At 39.2% G+C, this 22579-nt stretch overlaps 1 protein-coding gene across 2 annotated transcripts in view; it reads right to left on the bottom strand.

Annotated features, from left to right (window-relative positions):
* LCLAT1 (lysocardiolipin acyltransferase 1) overlaps nucleotides 1–21388 on the bottom strand; it is a 191412-nt gene extending 170024 nt beyond the window's left edge. The window contains exon 1 of one of the 2 annotated variants that reach the window (XM_068564818.1): nucleotides 21186–21388. The gene's annotated coding sequence lies outside the window, so the exon portion shown is untranslated. The remainder of the gene's footprint in view (nucleotides 1–21185) is intronic. The other variant, XM_068564815.1, reaches the window with a different exon arrangement.
* Between the last annotated feature and the right edge of the window lie 1191 nt (nucleotides 21389–22579).

Genomic DNA, 22579 nt, shown 5'->3' with positions numbered 1-22579 from the left:
ATATTTATATGTTTATAAGAGAGAAGCATACAAAACCAGCATGATTTATTATTGCTCCTTGCAGCCATACTCCAAGTTACCTCCAGCTTTCCAGAAAAAGACCCAGTGCCTGAGAGAAAATTAGCAACTTCTATAAAAAAGTTCAAACCTGGATCTGTATATAACTAATTATTTAAATGATCCAAAACCAAATTATTTTTTTAACATCTTTATTGGAGTATAATTGCTTTACAATGGTGTGTTAGTTTCTGCTGTATAACAAAGTGAATCAGCTATACGTATACATATATCCCCATATCTCCTCCCTCTTGCGTCTCCCCTCCTGTCCTCCCTATCTCACCCCTCTAGGTGGTCACAAAGCACCGAGCTGATCTCCCTGTGCTATGCAGCTGCTTCCCACTACAAAACCAAATTATTTTAATATGTCCACATTAATTAACAGAGTGATGGTACCACTGTAAAGGTTTACCAGGCTCCAAGAGGATCCAGAAGAACAGTCCTGGAATATCCTCTAACTCCCACTCACGTAGAGGAAAAAAACATGGAAAACTAGGCACTGTTTATAGCACACCCTTCCACCTCATCATACTCCACCGCTATGTGAAATTTTACAAATCTATAAACTGTAGGTAACTGAGAGACATGCAGAGTCATCGTGTCAGGAAGAGGGTTCATCAGACTTCGCTCACTGCTCATCAGCTCCCCCTCCCCCACAGACCGCTTTTGTCTCCGTTTGCAATCCATTTCAACATTCCTTTACTCCATACAAATTTGTGGGACTTTTTTTCACTTTCCTTTGAACCAGTTATATACCATTTGCCTGGTTCTCTCATTGATTATGAATTAAATAAAATCCTTAACACATTTATTTTTATATTTCTGTAAGTCATTATATTATCGTTTAATGCACTAGTCAACTCTCTTACCATTGATAAGACACCATTCAGTACTTAGACGTTGTTCAGCACTTAGATTATCAACACAAAACGACACTCCAACAGTGAGTATGAATCAGACTGGAAAGGTCCATCTCCCCATGTATATTAATAAACAGAACTTTGGCTTCTGAAAAATCAATCCTGGTGAATTGTGTTGGCATGAATGAAGTCATGAGCACCGGATGAAGCAAGAAAATCAGGTTTCAGAACCGCAAAGCCCATATTCAGACTGTGGATAACGGTGAAGCCAAGGAATAGCAGCCACAACAAGCTGTTGCCACTCATCTCCACTATCCATTCAGTGACCCCCTTTAAGAAGTCCAAACAACTAAGGATAATGGCCAATTCAATGGCAGAATTCATGGCAGAAGATGAAAAAATAAGTTTGGTAGTCTGTTCTATAAAAGGTTCTCAAATTTTGCCATCCCTTTGCATGTATCCATGTTCACCTCCCATCCATAAAAGTAGGTATATATTTTTATCTCATTTTAGAAGAAATCAATACAGAAGTCTTTGTTCAGCTTCATAAATTATCAAGAGTATAATCATGGAGAATTATAAGGAGAAGTAAAGGATGAGAAACATACTGATAACAGAGTCAAAGAAGATGTTCCAGATGCAAGAGACCCACATCAGGAGAACTAGGTAGCTTCTAAGCTTCTTCTCCATCTACCCACTCTCCTTATCCCAAAGACACTAACTAAAATAAAAAGGATCATAATAGACTTCAATTCCTTTTACTACTAAAAGGCACACTGTGATGGCTAATTTTATATGTCAAATTGACTGGCCATGGAGTACCCAGATTAAACATTATTTCTGGATGTGTCTGTGAGGGTGTTTCAGGATAAGATTAGCATTTGAACTGAATATTATGTAATGTATACTAAATATGTTATATATTAAACATATAGATACATATATATATATGAATGTATTAAAAAGAAACATATATAAATTTTAAATAAACTTAAATTTTTAATATTTAAGGTAGAGGTATGTATAAATATCTCTATCTCCTACTGGTTCTCTTTCTCTGGAGAACGCTGACTCATACACACATACACACACACACACACACATCCTGCCCTTGTTCAGGACTGTCTCAGAAATAAACAAACATATGTATACATATATATAACAAATTAGCAATCAGAAATATCTATTCCAGGAAAACTATTTTCCAAGAGAAAACATCTGCTCTCCATTGACTGGTGAGGCCACAGATATACTGTACACAAATTTCAACTATATTCAGAGACAACAAATCGTTACACTATTTTTTAAACTCCGGAGAGGATGGAGAGAAAGGCATAATTATGGTTTGTTTAATGCAAAAAGTTTTAGGCAACACACTGATCCACAGCTAATCTTTTCCTTACCACTGTGACTTAAAAGTCTCAATGCATTAGCTAAACATGGCACAAAAGATTCCGTTACAATATGGGGGGCAAGGTTGGGGGGAGGGAGGAATGCTGGCAAGACTCAAAGAAGCAAAGAAGCAAAATTATTCTAATAGGGCTCTTGGATATTTTTCCCAAAAATGTTTAGGAAAACTGAAAATAACTTAAATGAGTAGGAAAGGTAATCACCTCCTGTCTGTCTGCAATATATTTCTAAGACCTGGTCCATCAAAAATATTTTGCATATCTGCCACTAAAATAACTATAAGGAAGACAAGTAATAAGACAGTTTACCAAATGCAAGATTAGTGTGCATTCTGACTCTGGGGGCATTTCCATTTTTGTTAAGAAAATGAGTTTCCATTTTTCTGAGCAACTTCTGATGCAGCCATTGGTCCATGGTTCTTTCCTCCTCAGAGAAGGCCTCAGAAAAAGAAAGTTACTGATATTTATAAACATTTATTACAAACCAAGAAAGAAATTAACACATTAAAAAGCATTTTTAATTTTAAAAGGCTCAATCTGGGGAAAGTTTGTTTTCCTGCAAGCCAATATTAAAAAGTGAAGCCTTAGAAGTTGATGCAATTGTCAACTACAACAGTTCAGGGAGTAAAACCCTGTATTCAATAAGCTCTGAAGGTCCTGTGTCCTTTTCTCCCCTTTTCCATAAATGCTTTCTGTATATTCCTGACCACGTAAGGACCAAATTATTACCGTGCAAAAATTTCTTCTGTTCTCAATTTTGAGACAACTTCCCATAAACTGGCAAAAAATTTTAAATTAGCCTATTTAAAATTGAGCAATTTTAACTCCATTTAGAAAAATTTTAAAGATTTAAAAGAAAAATAAGGGCATTTAAAAAAAAACCTACAGCTAACATCATACTCAATGGTGAAAGAATGAAAGTTGTCCCCCTAAGATAAACTACAGATTTAATGCAATCTCTTTTGAAATTCCAATAGCCTGTTTTGCAGAAATGGAAAAGCTGATTCTCAGATTCATATGGAATTGCAAGGAGTCCCAAGTAGTCAAACAGTGATAAAAAAGAACAAAGTTGGAAGACTCACACTTCCCAACTTCAAAACTTACCACAAAGTTTACAGTAATCAAAACAGTATGGTACTGGCATAAGAAAAGACATGCAGATCAATGGAATAAAAGTGAGAGTCCAGAAATATACCCATACATCTATGGCCAACTGATTTTTGACAAGGGTGCCAAGACCATTCAATGGGGAAAGAACAGTCTGAAACAAATGGTACTAGAACAGCTGGATATCCATATGCAAAAGAATGAACTGACCTCTGTATTATACCACAGACAAAAATTAACTCAAAAAGGATCAATGACCTAAATGTAAGAGCTGAAACTATAAAACTCTTAGAAGAAAACATATGGGTAAATCTTCACAACCTTAGATTTGGCAATGGATTCTTAGATATGACACTAAACCACAACAAAAGACAAAAAACAAAATGAGTTGGACTAGATCAAAATTTAAAACTTCTGTACATCAAAGAACACTATCAAGAAAGTGAAAAAACAACCCACATAATGGGAGAAAACTTTTGCAAATCAAGGGTCTATTATCCAGAATATTAAAGAACTCTTACAACTCAACAACAAAATGACAACTTTTTTAAGTGAGCAAAGGACTTAAACAGACATTTCTCCAAAGAAGATATACAGACAGTCAATAAGCACGTGAAAAAATGCTCAATGTCATTATCATTAGGGAAACACAAATCAATGCCACAATGAGATACCACTACATACCCAAGAAGAATGGCTATAATTTTAAAAATGGAAAATAACAAGTATTGGTGAAGATGCAGAAAATCTGGACGCCTCATACACTGCTGATGAGAATGTAATATGGTGCAGCTGATGTGGGAAAACAGGTTGGCAATTCCTCAAAGAGTTAAACATAGATTTACTTTACTATCCAGCATTTTCACTCCTAGGTATATACCCAGAAGAACTGGAGCTAGGTACTCAAATACTTGTTCACTAATGTTTATAACAGCACTATTTACCATAGCCAAAAGGTAGAAACTACCTAAATGCCCTTCAATGGATGAATGGGTAAACAAACTGTGTAGTATTATACCTACATACAAGGGAATATTACTCAGCCTTAAAAAGGAATGAAGAAAAAAAAGGGGGGGGGCTTCCCTGGTGGCACAGTGGTTAAGAATCTGCCTGCCAATGCAGGGGACACGGGTTCGAGCCCTGGTCCGGGAAGATTCCACATGCCGCAGACCAACTAAGCCCGTGAGCCACAACTACTGGGCCTGCGTGTCTAGAGCCCGTGAGCCACAACTACTGAGCCTGCGCATCTAGAGCCGGTGCTCTGCAACAAGAGAAGCCACGACAATGAGAAGCCAGCATACCGCGATGAAGAGTAGCCCCCGCTTGCCGCAACTAGAGAAAGCCCTCGCACAGAAACGAAGACCCAACACAGCCAAAAATAAATAAATAAATAAATAAATTTTTTTAAAAAAGGAATGACGTACTGATACATGCTACAACATGGATGAACCTTGATAACAGTATGCTAAGTAAAAGAAGCAAGACACAAAAGGTCACATATTTATATATATATTTATATACATATTTATATAAAATATCCAGAAAAGGTAACTCATAGAGACAGAAAGCTGATTGGTGGTTGCCAGGGACTGGGGAGAAAAAGGTAGTAACAGGGTTTCCTTTTGGGGTGATGAAGTGTTTTGGAACTAGACAGAGGAAGTAGTGGCACAACAATGTGAATGTACTAAATGCCACTGATTTGTTCACTTTAAAATGGTTAATTTTATGATTTGTGAATTTCATCTCAATTTTTTAAAAATAGATAGAAACCAAATGTCATAGCCTAACTCTTTTTCAAGTATCCATAGTGGAAATTATTTACAAAAATCAGTTGTCTGTTAAGCCACAGTGGCAATCTCAATTAATTTACAGGGCATATTTTCTGATTATAACACAACAAAACCAATAATTAATGAATTCAAAACAAAGAATCCTAATACTGTAAATTTTTAAACTCTTAAATAATGTTGCATTAATTTTTTAAAAATTAAAGGATAGGGCTTCCCTGGTGGCGCAGTGGTTAAGAATCTGCCTGCCAATGCAGGGGACACGGGTTCGAGCCCTGGTCTGGGAAGATCCCACATGCCGTGGAGCAACTAAGCCCGGGAGCCACAACTACTGAGCCTGCGCGTCTGGAGCCTGTGCTCCGCAACGGGAGAGGCCGCGACAGTGAGAGGCCAGCGCACCGCGGTGAAGAGGGGCCCCCGCTCGCCACAACTGGAGAAAGCCCGCACACAGAAACGAAGACCCAAGACAGCCAAAAATAAATAAACTAATTAATTTTAAAAAATTTAAAAAAAAAAATTAAAGGATAAACAAGACTTGTAGTTCTCAAATTTGGTGTGCACTCAGATTACGTGGAGAGCTTGTTTAAAATACAGAAGCTTAAGCCCTACACCCAGAGATTCTCATTTAATAGGTCAAGAGTGGAGTTAGAGCATTGATACTTTTAATAAGCCCTCCACCAAAGTTTAAAAACAGTAACAGAATATTAAGGAAAAAATTTAAAGATGTTGCATGCATATCAAAAGCTATGGGGGCTTCCCTGGTGGCGCAGTGGTTGAGAATCTGCCTGCCAATGCAGGGGACACGGGTTCGAGCCCTGGTCTGGGAAGATCCCACATGCCGCGGAGCAACTAGGCCCGTGAGCCACAATTACTGAGCCTGCGCGTCTGGAGCCTGTGCTCCACAACAAGAGAGGCCGCGATAATGAGAGGCCCGCGCACCGCGATGAAGAGTGGCCCCCACTTGCCACAACTAGAGAAAGACCTCGCACAGAAATGAAGACCCAACACAGCCATAAATAAATAAATAAATAAACCCAAAGTTTAAAAAAAAAAAAAGGAAGCTGAAATATTTTAAAAAAAAATATGGAATTCATACAAAGCTGTAGTCATATACACTGTCTAAAATAATAATACTTAAGAGAACATAAACTAAGCAGCCAATTTAAGATTTTAAAATAAAGGTATTATTAAAGAAAACAGGAAAACAGAAATATGAATGAAAATAAAACTACATGATTAGGAAACTAAAAAAGCAGAACTTTAAAATGAGTGTGGTTAGAGTCCTGAAACTTCTAACAAAACAAAAAATTCTCAAAGAGACAAACATAGAATTGGGAAAAGAGATTAATCATCTTCTTTAAAAAAAAAAAAACCATAAAAACATAAAACAAGGAAAATAAATTTTTCAGAAAACTCTAGAAAAATAGATTTTCTAATAACTAAATCTACACATGGTTAGTTCATCAAAAATATAAGAAATTACTTGTCAATGAAAAAGTCATAAGTTCAATTATGGCATTAGTTATAATCTGCTACTTGGTTGAAAAAAAATTAGAACTTGTAAAGTGAGGAAAATTTTAACAAAATGCTATGAACTTGAAATTCTTTCCAGTGCAGAAAAAAAAAAATTGTATCAAACATTCAAACTGGTTAATTAGTACCCAGTAACTATCACACAGCTTCACTAGTAAGAGAAACAGACTTTATTCTCTGCAATCCAAAAGCAAATCTGAAAAGAACTTCATGATATAAACGATTCTAAATTATTCTACTTTTCAGGTTTAAAAAAAAACATAGTCAAAATACATCACCATCAACTTTACAAATACCACTGAGGTTAAATTTTCTTTTTTATTTTACAGTCACTTTGTAGCCTATTTAACTTTAACCTCTGTTACTCAATCATGGGAACAAATAAATAACGGTCATTAACAAAGAGAAGCCAAGAGCCATGTGTTATTACCAATAATTAATATAAGGGTAAATAAAATGAAATGTTCTTAGTTTAATAAAGGGGAGACAGCTAATGCTCTCCTCTCCTTAGGTGACATATTTCCCCCCCTGTGGCTGCTATAACAGATTACTTGGTGGCCTAGAACACTGTAATAAATTTATTCTTTCACAGTTCTAGAGGCAAAAAGTCTGAAATCAGTATTAGTAGGCCAATACTGAAATCAAGGTGTCAAGCCACACTCCCTTCAGAGGCTTTAGGGGAGAATCCATTCTTTGCCTCCTCCAGCTTCTGATGGTGCCAGAATTCCTTGACTTGTGGCCACATCACTCTAATCTCTGCCTCCATGGTGGGTCACCTTGCCTCCTCCTCTTCTCTGTGTGTACCATCTCCTCTGCCTCCCTCTTAAAAGGGTATATTTGATTGCATTTAGGATACAACCAGATAATCCAGGGTAACTGCCCCAGCTCAAGACCTCCAATTTAATCACATCTGCAAAGACCCTTTTGGCCATATTAGGTTACCAGAGATCAGGACTTGGATCTCTTTTGGAAAGCTATTTTCAGCCTACCACAGTGTGTCTCCTTAAAAACATACACCAAACCCTTTAGTCAGGAATTAGGTAATCTTAGTCTCCAGATTTCACAATGCAAAGTCATAGGTCTTCTGACTCTCATAACGATAAACACATACCTCTGAAATTAACTCAGGAATCTATCACCAGATGTACAGGAGACTATCACAGGGGACATCCATTTGTCTCTCAAAAATATAAAAGAAACATTAAATCTCTATTTTACTGTAAAGATGAATGAAATTCTACTCAAATTTTGTAGTCTCTCCTGAACTATCTACATGCATGTTATCTCACATGCATACCCAATATATCGAGTTTTTTCTCCCTTCTACATTGGTAAAGAGGGGTCTTTTTGTTGGCAGGATTTTCTTATTTCCCCAACAAACTTTATAGAATTGGGTAATAATAGACTAAGTTTTTAAATGAATTTGAAATGGACTACTTTCCAAAAGCAGCAAAATTTACTTTTATTGTCTAAATTTTTCCAACACATAATTTCAAGGCCCACCAGCCCTTGAACTCCTTCAGAATCAAGCAGTTTTCATTCCATAAAATCAAAACTCCAAATGAATTAAAGAGTTATATGTAAAATATGAAAGCATTAAGAATTAGAATAAAATATAGCAATAGAAAAAATGAGCAAAGAAAACAGTCACATATGAAACACTAAAAAAACAAAGAAATCAAATTAAAGCAATGTAATGTCATGTTTCCAACTACTACCCTTCCATATTTGACAAGGATAATATTGGGTTGGCCAAAAAGTTCGTTTGGGTTATTCTGTAACATCTTATGGAAAAACCCAAACGAAGTTTTTGGCCACCCCAATACCTAGCAAAAGTGAGGGTATGGGGACACAGGGACTCTTAAACATACTATTACTGAGAATATAAACTGATAGAGACCTTTTAAAAAGCAATTCAGCATAGCTGGCAAGATTTAAAAGGCAAATAGATTTTTACCCAATAATTCTTCTTCTAATCATCTATCCTACAAAAATACTCATCAAAGTGACAAAAAAAATTTATGTATAAAAATGCCCACTGGCCTTGGGCTTCCCTGGTGGCGCAGTGGTTGAGAATCTGCCTGCCAATGCAGGGCACGCGGGTTCGAGCCCTGGTCTGGGAAGATCCCACATGCCACGGAGCGGCTAGGCCCGTGAGCCACAATTACTGAGCCTGCGCGTCTGGAGCCTGTGCTCCACAACAAGAGAGGCCGCGATAATGAGAGGCCCGCGCACCGCGATGAAGAGTGGCCCCCGCTTGGCGCAACTAGAGAAAGCCCTTGCACAGAGACGAAGACCCAACACAGCCATAAATAAATAAATAAACAAACAAACAAACAAAAAAAAAAGTAAAAAAAAAAAAAATGCCCACTGGCCAAAGCAATCTTGAGAAAGAAAAACAGAACTGGAGGAATCAAGCGCCCTGACTTCAGACTATACTACAAAGCTACAGTAATCAAAACAGTATGGTACTGGCACAAAAACAGAAATATAGATCAACGGAACAGAATAGAAAGCCCAGAAATAAACTCAAAAAATTACAGTCAATTAATCTACAACAAAGGAAGCAAGACTATACAATGGGGAAGAGACAGTCTCTTCAATAAGTGATGCTCAGAAAACTGGATAGCTACATGTAAAAGAATGAAATTACATTTTCTCACACCATATACAAAAATAAACTCAAAATGGATTAAAAAACTAAACGTTAAGACTGGAAACCATAAAATGCCTAGAAGAAAACATAGGCAGAACACTCTCTGACCTAAATCATAGCAACATTTTTTTGGATCTGTCTCCTCAGGCAAAGAAAACAAAAGCAAAAATAAACAAAAGGGACCTAATTAAACTTAAAACCTTTTGCACAAAGAAAACCACCAACAAAACAAAAAGACAACCTACTGAATGGGAGAAAACATTTGCAAGTGATAAGACTGATAAGGGGTTAATATCCAAATACATAAACAGCTCATAAAACTCAATATCAAAAAACAAACAACCCGATTAAAAAATGGGCAGAAGACCTAAACAGACATTTTTCCAAAGACATACAGATGGCCAACAAGCACCTGAAAAGGTACTCAACATGGTTAATCATCAGAGAAATGCAAGTCAAAACCACAATGAGCTATCACGTCACACCTGTCAGAATGACTATCATCAAAAAGAACACAAATAACAAATGTTGGCAAGGATGCAGAGAAAACAGAAGCACAGTACACTGCTAGTGGGAATGCAAACTAGTGCAGCCACTATAGGAAACAGTATGGAGGTTCCTCAAAAAACGAAAAGTAGAAATACAATATAATCCAGAAATTGCACTCCTGGGTATCTACCCAAGAAAAAAAAACCAAAACCACTAATTTGAATAGATATATGCACCCCTATGTTTACTGCAGTATTATACACAATAGCTAAGATATAGAAGCAATCTAAGTGTCCATCAACAGACGAATGGATAAGGAAGATGTGGTGTGTATTATATATATATATATATATATATATATACACACACACACACACACACACATATATATATAAAATAATATATAATGGAGTATTGCTCAGCCCTAAAAAAGAATGAAATTTTGCCATTTGCAACAACATGGATGGACCTGGAGAGTATTATGCTTAGTGAAATAAGTCAGAGAAAGATAAATACTGTATGTTATCACTTACATGTGGAATCTAAAAAGTGAAACGAATGAATATAACAAAACAAACTTACAGATGTAGAGAACACACCACTGATTACCAATGGGGAGAGGGAAGGGAGGTGGGGCAAGATAGGGGTAGGGGATTAAGAGATATAAATTATTGTGTATAAAATAAATAAGCTACAAGGATATATTGTACAGCACAGGGAATAGAGCCAATATTTTATAATAACTTCCTAACTTCCTTCCTTCCTCCCTCCCTCCCGCCTATCTACTTCCTTCCCTCCCTTCCTTTCTTTCTTCATTTATTTTTGGCCACGCTGCACGGCATGTAGGATCTTAGTTCCCTGACCAGGGATCGAACCCGTGCCCCCTGCAGTGGAAGCGCAGAGTCTTGACTACTGGACCACCAGGGAAGTCCCTATAGCAACTTTAAATGGCATATAATCTATAAAAGTATTGAATCACTATGTTGTACATCTGAAACTAATACTGTAAACCAATGATATTTCAATTAAATAAATAAATATTTACATGCTCACTGAAGTTCTACTTGTATGTGAAAATTATAAATAGTATAAATGCCCATCAATAGAGAAATAGCTAAATGATGGTATATGTCTACAATGGAATTCAATGTAGCCGGTGAAAAATGAAATACAACAATATAAGCTGTCATTTAGAAAGCTAGCCATGATGCATTAAGTGAAAAAAGCACTTAAAATAAAATAAGTAAATTATTCTGTTTTTACTAAAGGGAAAAAAAATAACAAACATATATATTGTAATAGGTTTACATATTAATAGAAGCTATATTTTCCAAAAAATCTTATGACGTGGGAAAATCCTTATAAAATTAACTGAAAAGAGTAGAACTACAAAATTGTATATGCAACTATATAAACAAAAGCAGTGCAATATTAATAAACAAGGGTCACTGATTACCTGAGTAACGTGATTTTGATCTGTTCTTTATACATTTTTTATTTTCCAAAATGCATGTTATTTACAAAATCACAATAAAAATTAAAGTTTTGTTTCGTTTTTATTTTTTTTAATTCATTGATGTAATGTTCTTTTTTTTTTTTTTTTTAATATTTATTTACTTATTTGGCTGTGCCAGGTCTTAGTTGCGGCACTCCGGATCTTCGTTGCGGCATGCGGGCTCTTAGTTGAGGCACGCAGGATCTAGTTCCCTGACCAGAGATCGAACCCAGGCCCCCTGCATTGGGAGCACAGAGTCTTAACCATTGGACCACCAGGAAAGTCCCTTGTTTTGTTTTTAAATGGGAGCCCAGATGACCAAAAAACTGTTATACTTTAGCGAGTCAGGAATGATTCAAACCCTACAGAATACAGGAGACTGAGTATAAAATGACATAGTGAGTTCAGGTACAAAAGAAGACCTTTAAAAATACATATTTACCAAAACTTGCCCAATATAAAGAATGCTATCTCCTTCAGACTGATTACTTGAAATACTATATTTATTCTGATGTTGCATTACTAAAAGTAATGTTAACCAACATGATCACCCAACCTTATCACCTAGGTAGGTCCTAAAATAGTTTTGGGGTCATTTCAAACAACTCTAGTTTCAAAGAACAGAGACCTATCACCAATGCAGTTAGTTAAAACATTATGCTGCAGCTTTTGAAGACATGTTTTGAGACAGGGAATAGACCCTGGCCTTCGGAAAAGGTTCCCTCCACATAAACTATTCACTGCCATCAACACCACCTTTCCATACATGTCCAACAACCTCCTCCATTCCTTTCACTCATGAGCTTCCTCACTACAAGGGTCCTCTCCCCAGATGTGACAATTATCAAAACCCTACCATCTTGGTAAGACCAAGCTCCAAATACATCTGCTCCATGAAGCTGCTGCTTTTTTGAACTCCAAAAACATTTCAATATCTATACTGCTCATTGATCAGCATGTGCTATTTTTATACCAACAGTCTTTTAATATATTCTGACTTCCCAATTATAGTTTATAAGGAACTGGAAGGTATGTCTTCCATCTCCAGTGCAGTTCACTGGAGATACACATTGAGTGGTGGCCAATCCAAGAAACACAATAGGTGTTTGTTTGCTTTGCTTCTATATAAAGATTGGGACAGTATTATTATTAGCTTGGGCTTGACGTACTGTGGTGAGCCTTGAATGGCTGCCTAAGAAGTGTGCGTTTTATCCTGCAATAACCTAGAGTTGAACGTTCTTAAGCTCCAAAATGATGTGATAAAAGCATGTTCTAGCAAAAGTACTCCTTAGTCCACAGTTGCCAGATTTGGGGGAGACAGTAACATCTAAAGCAAGGAAGGAAGTCGGCTGAGCATAAAGGGTTAAAAGTCAGAAAGCACTGGGTTCTCTAACACCTCCAGCTCTTGGCAAGTTATATGACTTCTCAAAAGCTTCCTTTTCTTTATCTATAAAACAAGGATGAGAAAACCAGAACCTACCTAGCTGTAGTTAAGTATTACAGAAAATCACAATGACAGTAAATGCTACAGTGGGATTCAAGCACATCACAGTTCAAGCTGTTAAAAGGATAATTCAAACAAACAAAAAGATAACACTGTGTCTCCCATACAAATATAAAATGAACACCTGTCTATGATTTTATGTAACTCATTAATTAATTATGGACTAAATAAGATGTTTCATCTGGTTCAAAAGTGAATCCAAAGAACACAAACATACAGGCAATCAGGAATGGTGAAATGCATTTGCTGAATAGATCCAAAACCTGCTTCCCCCACAAAAGAGGAAAAGAAATCAACAGTACCTCCAACCAACAAAATTCATTTGCATGTCTAAGGACAAGAGTAATTTGCACTGCTGTGAGTTATTCACAACTCACAACATTATAAAATAAATCAAAAAATAATAAAAGCTGTAGATCCCATAGATTAGATCTCCAGGAAACGTGCTTTAGACCACCTAGTTTCCAATGAAGACACCCCATGATCCTTTTTGTACACTTCAAGACTTTCACAAATTTTCCTTACATAGTTCTTAACCACCATGCACATTGCCTTCTTCTTCTTTTAGAAAAAAAATCCACAGCTTCAAGATCTCTGACGACCATTAGAAAAACTGAGTTAGTCCCCTCCATAAAACTAATCTTTCACTACAATAAATTGTTTTCTTCACATACTAAACCAGAAATTTAGAATTATTATGCATTTATATATAAATGCAGAAATAAATTAATTCATTGGGTTGTCAAGCTTCTTAAGAGACCTAAAACTAACGAGGGTTTGGTTTTACTGAACAATGACAAGGAGAATTACTCTCTGGAGGAAAAAAGACATAGTTAAATTGTCACTTCCAAGTAACTGACCCAAAATTAACTTAAGTGTCTAACTGGCCAATATACGCAACTTAATTTCCACCCTATATTTTCTTCCATAAAAGAAATCAATCCCAGTCCAACTACCATTCCAGTAAAATCAAGTAGATGTACTGCTCCTACTGCTCCAGCTAAGTGCAGCTAAAAACCCTGGACATCATATATGAAACAAACAAAAGACTCTGAAGGTGGGACTTCCCCGGCGGTCCAGCAGCTAAGGCTCCACACTCCCAATGTACGGGGCCTGGGTTCGATTCCTGGTCAGGGAACTAGATCCCACATGCATGCCACAACAAAGAGTTCACATGCCGCAACTAAAGATCCCACATGCCGCAACTGAAAAACCCGCCTGCCGCAACGAAGATCAAAGATCCCGCGTGCCACAACTAAGACCCGAGCAGCCAAATAAATAATTTAAAAAAAAAAAAAAGACTCTGAGCATGGAGAGAAGGCACACTAGCTAGGGAGGCACCTTGGGACCCGCCGAACAACATGGTAGTGAGTTCTCTGGGTTTTCCTTTTGCCTCATATATATCATGTGGACACAGAGCTGAAGCAGCCAGTAATCCAGAAATGCCAATGGGGGCTGACAAAAAAGTTCCTGCTCTTTCAGAAAACCAAGAAAAGAGCAGCAGAGCAAAACAGAAGACTTGCAGACAATAACCACTGGCACTCCAGCCAAAAACCACAGAAAAAACTGTGGCTCATCCCCACCCACAACAAGATAAGCCAAGTAGGGAGCCTGAACTTTCCCTCTCACCAGGCTGTCCTGTTGTGCCTCAACATTACAGGTTACCCCCCCTTACTCCCTCCCCTTACCCCCCACCCTCACTCCTGCAGGGATGATATCAAAGGCAGAACTTTCTTCCCTTGCCAGGTAGGTGTAGGACTCCCCCTTGCCCTGCCTCAGTGTCTATGAAGACCACCTGGAGAGCCTGGACTTCTACTGCCATGACAGTAACGAGGCTCCCCTTCTCATCTCCACCAGGATGGTATGAGACAACGCCTAGTAGAGAGTCAGGACTTTCTCTGCCCTCCAGGGGTAAGAAGGCCATCCCCTCCCAGTGGTGTCAGTACAGGCCATGTGGAGAACAGCAAGAAGGCATAGTAGTATCAGTGAAGGCCTAGAGAGGAGCTGAAACTTCCACCTCTGCCCAGCAGCAGTGAGGAGCCCTGCTTCGTGTGTCAATGGACCAATTCCTCGAAAGCACACAACTCACCCAAAATGAAACAGATAATTTGAATAGCCCTGTGACTATTAAGGAAATTAAACTCGTAATTTAAAACCTCATGAAAAAGAAATCTCCTGGCTAAGATTGTTTCATGAGAGAATTCTACCAAATGTTTAAAGAAAAATGAACACAATCTCTTCTGGAAAACACAAGAATAAGGAGTATTTCCCAATTTACTTTATGAAGCTAGTACTTCCCTGATGCAAAAACCAGGAAAAGACAGTACAAAAGAAAAAAACTATAGACCAATAGATGAATGTAGGCACAAAAATCCTTAGTTGAATATTCAAGAATCAATGTAACCCACAATATTAACAAACTGATAAAATACATATTCACACGATCATACCAATCTATACAGAAAAAATTATCTGATAAAAAGCAATCCTGTTCATGAGTAAAACTCTCAGGAAAAAAAAAAAGGGAATACAGGGGAACTTCCTCAATTAGATAACAAGCAACTGTAAAAAAAACATACAGCTAACATCATTACACCTAATGCTAAAAGAAAAAATGAACAATGCATTGCCCCTATTATTGAGAACAACAATGTCCGCTCTCACCACTCTTATACAACATAGTACTGAAAATTCTAGTCAATGCAAGAAGGCAAGAAAAGGAAATAAAAGCCATACAGAAAGAAGAAATAAACCTGTCCCTATTTGCAAATGACATGATGGTTTCCATAGACAATCCCAAGAAACCTATCCAGAAACCTCCTAGACCCTCCTAATATGTGAGTTCAGTAAGGGTGCAGATACAAGATAAATACACCAAAGAAAAAAAGCAACTGCAAACTGCATTTCAATGGAAAAGACAACCTACGCAATAGAAGAAAACTTCTGCAAATCATATATATGATAAGGGGCTTATAACAAGAATATATACAGAACTTCTATAACTCAGTAGTAAAAAGGTAAATAACCCAATTAAAAAATGGACAATGGATCTGAATAGACATTTCTCCAAAGAAAATATACTAATGCCTGATAACCACATGAAAAGATGCATCATCTGCCATCAGGGAAATGCAAATCAAAACCACAATATCACCTTACACTCAGGAGAATGTTTTATTATAACTTCTCTAGAATGGCTATAATCAAAAAGATAATAACAAGTGTTGGGGGAAGATGGAGAAATATGGGAACCCCCATATGCTGCGATGAGATTGTAAAATGGTACAGCCTGGAATAGTCTGATGGTTCCTCAAAAAATTATACCATATTACCCAGAAATTCAACTCCTAGTTATATACCCAAAAAAAAAAAAAAAAAAATTACAACATACATCTGCACAAAAAACTTGTACATGAATGTCCATCAACTGATGAGTAGATAAATAAAATGTGGCACATCCACACAATGGAGTATTATTCGGCCATAAAAAGGAATTAAGTACTGTTACATGCTACAACAGGGATAAACATTTAAAACATTATGCTATGAATGAAAGAAAGAAGCCAGTCACAAAACACCACATATTATATGATTCTACTTAAAGGAAATGTCCAGAACAGGCAGAAAGTAGATTGGTACTTGCCTAAGTCAAAGGTGGGAGGATGAAGGGACATGAGGTGTCACTGTTAATGGATACAGGGTTTCTTTTTGAGGTGATAAAAATGTTCTAAAATTAATTGTGGTAATGGTTGTACAACTCAATGAATATAGTATTGAAAATCACTGACTACCAGATCCACAGCTGACTTCTTTCTTGAAACTGACAAGCTGATTCTAAAATTCATAAAGACTTACAAGGGACCCAGAACAGACAACCCAATTTTGAAAAAGAAGAACAAAGTAGGAGGACTCATACTTCCTGTTTTCAAAACTTACCACAGGGCTTCCCTGGTGGCGCAGTGGTTAAGAATCCGCCTGCCAATGCAGGGGACATGGGTTCGATCCCTGGCCTGGGAAGATCCCACATGCCACGGAGCAACTAAGCCCGTGCGCCACAACTACTGAGCCTGCACTCTAGAGCCTGTGACTCTCCATTGACTAATAACATTGAACACCTTTCTATATGCGTACTGGCCATACAGAGATCCTCTTTTAGAAAGTGCCAATTCAAAACTTTTGTGCATTTTTAAATTAAATTGTCTTTTTCTTATTAATTTTACACAATACACATACATTCTGGATGTGAGTCCTTGGTCAGAGAGATGAATTGAGAATTTCTTCTTCCAGTCTGTATTTTGCCCTTCATTCTCTTCATGGTGTCTTTAGGTGGAGAGAAATTCTCAATTTTAACGAAGTCAAATTTATCAATCATTGTTACAGTCATTGCTTTAAGTCTTTTTTAAGAAATCTGTGCCTACTCTACTCAGTAGTTCTTTGATTTGTGCTTATGGGTTGAATGGTTCTCGACCTTGCTCTGAATTCATGAATTCCTGCATGTTTGTAAGGTTTACAATTTCACCTTGCAGTCGATTTGAAATGCATTCATGTTATGTTGTTGGTGATAGACAACTTTAGTGTTATGAATGTTTGAGCAGAAATCAGTTTTACAACTAGAGGATTCATCTGTGACTACTTCCATATTATAATGACTTCTATACAAATACATTAAAAACATAATGTTAAAAAAGTGAGAAAAACCCTCTAACACCTGTTATTCTAACATTTTACCCCAAACATACCTTAGATGATTCTTCCCACTCCCTTTGAGGGACTTTCCTCCAATGGGCCACTTTATACTAGACCCTACAGACTTTGATGATATAATTAAGTGTTCTGTAGTCTCAGAAATCAGAAGCCTAGAGGCTTCTGTTAAGCCAGGTTCTATTACACCTTATTTGACCCAACAACCTCAGAGGGTTTACAATTCTCCAGAAAACCAGTAACAAAGAACTCCTTGCTCCATCCTTTTTCCTAAATTAATTAGCAGCATCTCCTTTCTCCAACCATAGTTACCAAAAAACCAAAACGAACAAATATAACAGCTTAGTCTTCTCTTTACTAGCTCAGCAGGTGCTCCCCTCCCCCAGCCAGTTATTCTTCACACCCAGCCAATCTTCCATTCTGCCTTCCAAATGTGTGGTGGACTCTGAACTTTGCTGTCACAGTTAATGCCCTGCTTCACTCCCTCACCATCTCTGGTCTGGAGTATGGAACTGCCCTTGACTGGTCTCTTCCTTACATTTTGTCTTTGACCCTGTCACCAACAAAGTCCCCTCTCCAGAACACAACGTTGATCATGTTACTCATCTGATTAAGATCCTTCTATAGGTCCCACTGCCCACAGGATAAAGTCACTCTCTTAGTTGAGAATTCACAATCTGGCCCTAACCTTTCCTGGCTTCTTTCTTAGCAACTCCTGCAAAATTCTGGCCTGACACCTGGGCACCCATGCCCTCTTACTCATCCTAATTTTGCACTGCTTCCTCCTTTGGCTAGAAGTCCCTTCTCCCTTTATCCTGCAATCAGCTCCTTCCTTTCTTGCACAGGACGACCCCAGCAGAAGCAACTGTTCCCTAGTATGTGTTCCTGCAGCTCTCTGTACCCACCACAACTATACTTGAGTCCTTATCACCTGCATTAGTGAATCACTTATTTGATTTTCTCACTCAGGATCAGGAATTAATCTTTACATCCCAAGGACTTGGCAGGGCAATTCCATGAAGGTTCAATGAAAGAATGAATGTCCCAGACACTTTTATTCATGTCACCTTCTTTCTATAAATAGACACTAGAAAAATTAGTACAAATATGTCAAAACAATGAACCTAACACAAGTTGTCTTTTAAAAGTCACCCAGCAAAGTATTCTTTTAAAGAGTTTAATAAAAAACTAAAACCTTCCTCAATTATAGATTTGTGCTTCCTGTTAGAAATTAGTAACGACTCTTTGCTTTAAAATACTTTTAGGGACTTCCCTGGTGGCACAGTGGTTAAGAATCCGCCTGCCAATGCAGGGGACATGGGTTCGCTCCCTGGTCCGGGAAGATCCCACACGCCGAGGAGCAACTAAGCCCGTGAGCCACAACTACTGAGCCTGCACTCTAGAGCCTGCATGCCACAACTACTGAAGGCCGTGCGCCTAGAGCCTGTGCTCCGCAACAAGAGAAGCCACCACAATGAGAAGCCCACACACTGCAACGTAGAGTAGCCCCCCCTCACCACAACTAGAGAAAGCCCACGCACAGCAACAGACCCAACGCAGCCAAAAATAAATTAATTAAATAAATTAATTTTAAAAAAATACTTTAAAAATAATGGGCGTCAAAGGTGGGATGAATATACCACTTAACCAAAGTAACTGTAGTCATCACCATATAAATCACTACTGGATGCCAAGGGAATGAATCACAGTTATTATTTATACAACTAAAAGACCACAAACAAAATAACTTCATTGAAAGTCTGTTCATATATATCACCTTTACACATAACACATCTGCATGATACAGGAAAATGGTATGCATGGTGGTTAAGAACATAGTCTGGCATCATAATGCTAGTCTTGCAATTTGGGGAAAATAACTTAAAACTTCAATGTGCCTCAGCTTCCTCAAGTGTAAAACAAAGATGATAAACAATGTTGCTGGGTGAGTGAGCCCTTATAAGGCTCTTGGAACAGTGCCTGAGGAGTAAATGCATAGTAATAAATGTCAACTGTCAACACAGTGCTTTTAACTTTTTTAAGCCCTTTTACATATACTTTTTTTTTTTTCACAACAGCACAGTGAGATTGCTTGGAGAAATCACTTTGTCCATTTCAGAGATAAAGTACTGATAAGAGAGATCATATGATTTCCCTAAGATATTTTAAGTGGCAGAGCAAGAACTAGAAACTACACCTAACCCCAGCCCCAGACTAAACTGACTAAATCTCCACAGATGCAGTGTGGAAGAAAGATTCTTTTGGGTTTTCCCCATTGTTTACCCTTGGTTGTCAGCAACAGCCAGACTAAGCACCTGGTGGGAAGAAATGGACCACCACTTGCTCAAATTAAAAGGTAAGAGAAGCCTCATTTTCACAGTGCCTGATGCATAGCAGGCAGTCCAAAGACAACTACTGATAACAAACAAAAGTGCCACTGTGCTTTCTCAATAACAGAACAAGGCACTCCACAAAATTAAGATTGCTACCAAAAACAAAAGTCACTTAATTCACCTATCTGTCACATCAAAGTACAATGTAGCAATAGGAACTTAAAAAAAAAAAAAGGAAAAAAAAATTTAAATGAATCTTTTTCTTTTACTCTCAAAAACGTAACAGTTTTGCAAAAAGGGCTTTCATCAAGACAGTTTTTTGAAAACTAACCCAACTAGTTATATTTCATGACAGGTCTTTGCTCAAATAAGGGACCTACATGAATGGACAAAATTTCATTACTGTTAACACCTTCACCTATACTTATCTTCATTACATTCCTGGGCTTCAACTGAATGTCAATCCTCGGTCTTAACATGCAGCCAAGTGCACATGGAATAGAGTTAATGAACCTCGAAGGCAGAGGCAATGCTCCCGGGGAACCCACCGGAACCAAGGAAATACAAGGAAGCAAAACGTCTCTCCAACAGCTAAGCGCCCGAACTTTTTATTTCTTCTCTTCAAATGGACAACTAGGAGCTCAGATTCACCTTGATGATCGGACTTGACATCAGCCCCTGGCTAGGGCCTACCTTTCCTTTCGTGGCACTGCCACTCTGGCACCTACAGGCAGGCGCCTGGAGGATACACAAATAAGCCAGATCCAGCCCTTTCCCTCCACAGCTCATGTCCAAGCCTCGCACGTGGCGGCCACTTGGGACCTTTGGCACATCTGATTTAACAGTGGCAGGAGCCTGGACTGTGTTCGCAGCGGTGCAGCTCCCGGACCCGCCCCGGTCTGGAGCAGGAAGGTCTTGGTGCTCTTCTGTAAACACCTATCAGATACCTGGCCCTCCTCCTCCCGCGGCCACGCCGCCCCGGCCCAAGCCGCCCCGCGGCCCCCGACGCCTCCGCCAGCCTCCGGGAGTAGCTTCCCCGCGCCTCCTCTCACCTGAGCCGGCGGCGCCGCCACCCGCGTGGTGACCCCAATTCCCCGTCAAGTAACCATTACAGGGGGCCGCAGCCCAGGGAGGCCCGCGGCTCGGGTGGAAGAGCCCATGGGGCTGCTCCCCCTCCGCCGACCCAGGATCCCCCGGCCGCCGCCGCCATTTTCCCCGTGCCGTAAACCCCACCTGACGGTTCCAGCCTCTCACCTGTGACCAGCAGAGGACCACGCGCGACGCCGTGGGGAGCGCGTGGGCGAACTGGGGAATCCCTGGGGGTCACAACCTCCGTGCAGAACCCGCCGCTAATTCATCCCGAAGCGGGAGGCTTCGGGCCAGTCGCCCTTGTAATGCGTCCCGGCAGGCTCCATCCTGATTGGCTGCGAGCGCCTTGAGGCAGCGGCGTCCCCGGCTGCGTGAGAAGCCTGGGTCCCCGGAGCCCCGCCCCTGCTCCCCCGCCTGGGGCTCCCCGGGTGCGCGACACTGAGGTTTCCCTTAAAGTGACCACGCTCATTTCTGGCCCGCCTCCAGGAGAGGAGGGACCCACAGAGCGAGGGGGTGTCGGGGCGAGTAGCAATAAGAAATGGGGAATGCCGGAGAGCATTGTCCCAGGGAACCTAATGGTCCCTCTAACCCCTGGAGTTTCAAAGTGACAATAGAAATCTGGGGAGTTTGATTTACAAACTGTGGACTGACAAGAAATGCACAACCTAAAAATTGAGAATTATGTTTTACTGGACGAACATACTGAGGACTTAAGCCTAAAAGGCAGCCTCTCAGATCGCTCTGAGGGACTATGCTGAAGAGGTAAGGAAGGAGCCAGGATATTTAGGAGCTTTTGCAACAAAAACCAGGTAGTCGGAACTTTAAAAGGTTACTGTTCATTAAAAACCAGACATCTCAAGTTAATGAAGTTAGCACTTTTCTACCTATGGGAAGATGCAAGAGTCTGGGCTCATCAAAATCATTCCTTTGAAATGCACCTTAACTGTCTAGGGCCAGTATCCTGTTTTTTTTCCATCCTGAACTCCCTCAGGGTGCACAGTGCGGGGGAGGGGCGGCAACTGTGTTGGCTGATGGCTTGATGGCCACAACATCCTGTGTTTATTGAAATGGCTGGTGATATTCTTTGTCCACAAAGCCTAACCTACAGGGGCAAATCAGTAGTAGAACCAGTTCTAGAACTCAGGTTCCGGACGCGCAGCCCCAAGCTCTCCCTAGCATGCAGCTTCCCCAGTCCTAGGGAAACTTTCCCTCCTCTGAGCATCCGCAGTACTTTCATGATAACCCTTTTCATAAAAGGCGTTCAGCACTTTCTACTGTGGGACGTCTGTCCCCTAACCTACTAAACTCTAAAGCTCCATAATGGTGGGGCTGTGATTAAACCTTTTTTCATTTCCTGCACGATGCCTTCCTCCTGCGAGTCTTCAACAAAGATTCACTGAATTAAAATCCTAAAAAGAATAAACATAGCCACCCATCACACACTTAGCCACTTTACGTATGTTTATGTGTTTTATTCATTTATTCAGCAAGGCACAGAAGGGGATGAATTTTTTTTCAAAGTACAAGATTTCTGTCCTCATATATTTGTAGTGTAACAA

Source organism: Eschrichtius robustus, chromosome 15, assembly GCF_028021215.1.
Source record: "Eschrichtius robustus isolate mEscRob2 chromosome 15, mEscRob2.pri, whole genome shotgun sequence".
NCBI classification, from domain to species: Eukaryota; Metazoa; Chordata; class Mammalia; order Artiodactyla; family Eschrichtiidae; genus Eschrichtius; species Eschrichtius robustus.
Note: the sequence above shows the minus strand (reverse complement) of the source record. Positions and strands in the feature narration are given on the sequence as shown.